Here is a 5,852-nt window from a genome sequence, read left to right on the forward strand (position 1 = left end):
TTTCTGCAAGATGAGATGTAACTCCACTAAGTACGTCTAGATTATTGTCTCTTAGAAGATCTGCAAGGTTTTTCAGTAGAATCCCAGACTGAGAATTTCAAAGTTTGACCCCCTCATGAAAACCATGTGCTATATTTTTTCGGACTGCAGGTAAAGAATCCTTACACATCATTGAAAACGTTTCTAATAGTTCCGATTCAAAATTTTTGGCCCCCAACAAAGAAATAGCTGGAAAGTTGTAGGCAGCATTTATCCTGCCGTTATGAAATGGATGTTCAATAGCCAATTGATCTTTAAACCCGTATTCAGAAGAATTACTATTTTTATCTGAATAACCAACTTCTCACAGTTTTTTTGTAACAATCCCAAAACCAATCTTTTTGTTTTTCATTTAAATTTGCGGAAAGATCATGACATAGATGACCAATATGCTTTGCAATTATGGGTAATGTGTGATCCAGTACTCAGTATCAGGAAGTTTTGTTGCTCTTCTGCAATTTCACTGGAACTCCTTTTGTGTTAGTCACCAGATCAGAGAATGTGACAAAGTTTTCACATTTACAATAGAATTAAGTTCTTGTGTTCTTAAATAACTAAAGTGATTCTTCCTTGCTGTAACTACATTGGTTTAAATAAACATTCTCAGATTGAATTACATGTTTTATTAACTCTTTGAATACAGAGTTCCTGATTGCCATTAAATCAAAATGTCTTGTATACGTTCTGGTTCAAATTCCATTGAAGTTAACTGGGTTCATGAGATTAAAATCCAAATTTTTTTTATCAAGTCAGCTACTCTTTTCAGACACAGAATATTGGTCCCAGCATATGCTGATTATGTTCAAGGGATTAATATCAGTTTTTTTTTTTTTTTTCTAGTTTCAACTCAGAGCTGTGGCTATGCTGATGCATGGCTAAAACTGAATTATATTTCCATAGAACTCTTTTACAAATATTTCTGGTGGTATTCAACTTGAAAATGCATGTTATAAATTAAAATACTTCAATAAATAAATTTCAAACTATTTTCTTTATTTGCCGATGCAAACCATCATGAGCTAGAATTACAGGTGCATGGCGTGACCTAGAAGTTAGGGTATTAGTCTCATCTACTCAGCTGTACAGGTACAGCTAAGTATACAATGATGACTTGTGGGTGGAGGTTATCTCTGTGACTGACTGGCATCCTTTTCAGGTGGAAACTTCTCTTAGCGTAAAGTCCTGAAAATTTGAATGAGCCTTGTAGGTTCAAAACAGTTTTTAAGCAATTACAATTAATTATTTGATTCATTAAAAAGTGGCAAGCTGGAAGAATCACTGGTGCATTGGACAAATTCCGTTACAGTATTTTTTCCAAGATCTTTTACATTTTGAATTCAAATCCCAGCAAGGTCGACTTTGGTTTTTATTTTATCTACTTTGTAAAAATAAAAGCAGTCAAGTACTGGGGTCAATGGTGTAGTCTAATCCTGATTCCCTCAAAATGTGCTGACATTGTGTGTCAATTAAGTCATTATTATTCATGAATGAAATTTTATGGTTTTTGAAATTAAAATTTAATTAAAAAAACTTTTTTAATGTATTTTCGAAATTTTAATTTTTTCTATTTAACTGTGACTATTAAATGCTATATTGATTTCACTGCTATCTCTAGTGGTCAAGCGTCCAGCATTGATGAGACCAAGAAAGGTCAGAATCATGTGATCTGGTGGTCTCAGCACTAGAAATGAGGGGTTATCTTTCTACAAGTACAGGACAAAATACCAAAAGAAGCTAACTCCTCATCAGTTGTTGGATTGTTTATTACTACCTATTTTTTGCTTTTAATGACAATATAGGAATGCTTCATAAGACAGCAGCATGAGAAAATTTTAAAATATAAAATTCGGACTGTGGCTTAAATTTTTGTTTTAATTTTTAAAGAAATCTTTAAAATTAAATAGTTTCTTTGGTTTGATGATAAGATCAGCTGCGATGCTGATGAAGCAATATTTATAAAATAATGAGGCCTCAATAGGAAAATGTGATGAATCAGTATCTGGGGAGATGCCACACCATTATAATCTGCTTTCTCATTATATAATTACATCAAGTTGGGTTTTAATTGTAAACAGTTTTTACAGTAATGTAGAATGTTTATGTAAGGCAACAAAAAAAACAAAAAAACTTTGAATGTTGTGGATAATAAGATTAACCTCAGGTCCCTTCTAATCAAGCAGATCTATGATCAAAGTAAGCAGCGCATTTTCTATTGAAAATGTTAAATGGAAAAACATACTGTAGTTCAGTTCATAAATACAATACAAAAATTGAGTTACACAGGGGAATTCCACACGAGCAAGTACGCTTGGCCTGTTACTATGGAAACAGGCGCCTATATATTTGTGGCTTTAATTGGCTAAAATTGCACCAAACTTACAAACGTTAAAAGCTATTAACTATTAATTTATAGCAAAAATTTCCATTATTAGCATACAATACCCCAAATTTGAAAACAATTGGAACAAAATTGAAAGGTGAAGGCCAAACAGAAAAGATCTAATTTGACTTTTGTTTCTAGCAGGTCAAGCAACCTTGTAGATTGGTTCTCTTATTGTCAGGGGTGCAGTGTATAAAAAGCAAATTCGTCTCCACTGGTGTGTGAACTCTCAAAAGTATAGTATAACATATTTAACCCAACTTTATTTTATTTGCAACACCGACATATTTAATTCTCACTGTTAAATCCATAATATTAATTAATACTTATTCATGCCCTCAACAAACTAATTAACCCTCCATGAAAAATGATAAGTCAATTGAATAAGTCGTGTCAATTTGTTGTGTAAGCAATAGCATAGCTGACTTTCATCTGCAGAAATGGTTGGAAGAGGCACTCCACCACCACTGGAAACCTTAAACGTCACATTCTTTTCCTTCTTAAACTGAATTAATACCCTAGTTCTACCCCATACACTTCCCAAGCCTTTAATCAGTCACTTTTATTAGGTAACAAACATAGTGTTGATGGTGGCTGCGTAAGGCGACAATATTAACTAGGTTATGGCTATTCCGTCCAGTACGGAAGGAACCACGGGGATCAGAAACATTTCACCGGATGCGAGTTGTTTTTCAAAAGCCTCTCAACCTTTGTAAATTTGATATTGTAAGAGAAAAATATGCCCCAAGGGATTCAAGGGTGGGAAAAAATTTCCACAGATGTTCCTCATCTTGACAAACTGATGCTGTTTTGGGGGTTTCTCAGATATTCGTCCATGTAAAATTGTAAATTTAAATAGATTAAATTTCAATACAACTGAACATATTTTGTTCTTTGCCTTCAGTACTATTCTTCTTATTAATATTATTGGGGAGGTGAGCTGACAGAACCATTAGCACACCATACAAGATGCTTAGTGGCATGTCCTCTGTCTTTATGTTCTGAGTTCAAATAATGGCAAGGTCGACTTTGCCTTTCATCCTAAAAAATACCTAGAAATACCTAGCCAAAGATAAACCTCTGTACTTGGCTTTCATTGACATGGAGAAAGCTTTTGACAGAGTCCCCCAATCCCTTACATGGTGGTCAATGCAGAAACTAGGGATAGTTGAGTGGTTGGTGAGAGCTGTACAAGTCATGTATAAGGATGCTGTCAGTAAGGTGAGAGTTGGTAACAAGTATCATGAAGAATTCCAGATAAAAGTAGAGGTTCACCAAGGATCAGTCCTCAGTCCCCTCTTGTTCATCATAGTCCTCCAGGCTATAATAGTGGAATTCAAGACAGGCTGCCCCTGGGAGTTCCTCTATGCTAATGGCCTTGTTCTAATAGCTGAGTCACTACCAGAACTAGAGAAGACGTTTCAGGTGTGGAAACAAGGATTAGAACCGAAGGGCCTTTGAGTCAACCTATTAAAAACCAAAGTCTTAATAAGTAGGAAGGCAGACAAATCACAATCCCTTCGGGTAGATGGTCCTGCTTAATCTGTAGAAAAGGCGGAGGTAGAAGCTCCATAAGATGTACCCGGTGTAAGCTATGGACACATAAGAAGTACAGCAATATCAAAGGGAGGTTAACTAGGAAGATAGTTTTGTGTGTGGCAGATGTACAGGGGCAATGAACACCGAATATGTACAGAAAACAAATTCCATCACATGCCAGGGGGTGAAACTAGAAGTAATTGATAGCTTCCATTACTTAGGTTATCAAGTCTGTAGCAGGGATGGATGCTCTGAGAGTGTAGGTGCTAGAATAAGAATAGCCTGAGCAAAGTTCAGAGAGCTGAGAGCTCCTACCTCTGCTGGTAACAAAAGGCCTCCGCTCAGACTGAAGGGTAGACTGTATGATACCTGTGTGCAAACAGCCATGATACATGGCAGTGAAACATGGGCTGTGACTGTTGAGGTCATGCGTAGGCTTGAAAGAAATGAAGCTGGTATGCTCCGCTGGATGTGTAATATCAGTGTGCATACATGACAGAATGTAAGCACCCTGAGAGAAAAGTTGGACATAAGAAGCATCTGATGTAGTGTGCAAGAGAGTCGACTGCACTGGTATGATCATGTGTTGTGTATGGATGAGGAGAGCTGTGTGAAGAAGTGCCACACCCTAACAGGAGGGAACCCATGGAGGAGGTAGACCCAGGAAGACATGGGATGAGGTGGTGAAGCATAACTTTCGAATGTTGGGCCTTGCAGAGGCAATGACAAGAGACCGAGACCTTTGGAGATATGCTGTGCTTGAGAAGACCCAGCAAACCAAATGAGATCATAGCCATGACCGATGCCAGTGTCGCATTTAAAAGTACTCCTTCAATCGTAGGACAATATGCTGTGTTTGAGAAGACCTGTTCAGCCAAGGGAAATCAAAGTTGTAGCTGATGCCAGCACCGCCTGACTGGCACCCATGCCGGTAGCACATAGAAAGCACCATTTGAGTGTAGCCAATGCCAGTGCCACCTGACTGGCACCCATGCCAGTGGCATGTAAGAAGCACCATTCAGGCGTGGTTGATGCCAATGCTGTCTGACTGGCTCCTGTGCCAGTGGCACTTAAAAAGAACCCACTACGCTCTCGGAGATGTTCATGTTAGGAAGAGCATCCAGCTGTAGAAACCTTGCCCGATCAGATTGGAGCCTGGTGCAGCCTACTGGTTTGCCAGTCCTCAGTCAAACCCATGCCAGCATGGAAAGTAGACGTTGAACAATGATGATGATAATGATGTTGTAAGTTGGCAGAATCATTAACACACTGGATAAAACACATTGTGAAATTTTGTCTGTCTTTACATTCTAAGTTCAAATTCCACCAAGGTCTATTTTTCTCTTTCTTCCCTTTGAGGTCAATGAAATGCAAGGTAGGGCTGAAAAGTCCGTAGGCTAACTATGAAGGAGTGATGGTAGAGCTGTGAAATCTTGCATGCATTAATTTTACCCCATTCTTATTAATAACTGCATTGTTTCTTTCCAGGTAAACTTGCATCTCACCATGCAAAGAAGGCTTCAAAAGTAACTAGTAGCAACTTCTCTTGAAAATGGGCAAAATTTGGTATTGTGGTATTATCAAGTAGCAGCAGAAAAATGGTTTAGCCCACAAGGACATTCTTGCTGACCTGGTTGCTATATTAGGAGATGATGCCTCCAGCTTTATCAACTGTGCTAAAGTGGGCTGCTGAATTTAGGAGAGAAGGAAGAGTCTTGAAAATGCCCAGGGTCTGAATGTCCTGCAACAGCCACCACTGAGGAAATCATTGATTGTGTTCACCAAATGCTGATGGATGACAGGCGATTGACTATAAATGAAATAGCCAATGCTATTTGCATACTGCGTGAGAGCATTGAGAAAATTCTGCACAATGAACTTGGCATGATGAAGG

This window comes from Octopus sinensis, linkage group LG23, assembly GCF_006345805.1.
Source record: "Octopus sinensis linkage group LG23, ASM634580v1, whole genome shotgun sequence".
Taxonomy (NCBI): Eukaryota; Metazoa; Mollusca; class Cephalopoda; order Octopoda; family Octopodidae; genus Octopus; species Octopus sinensis.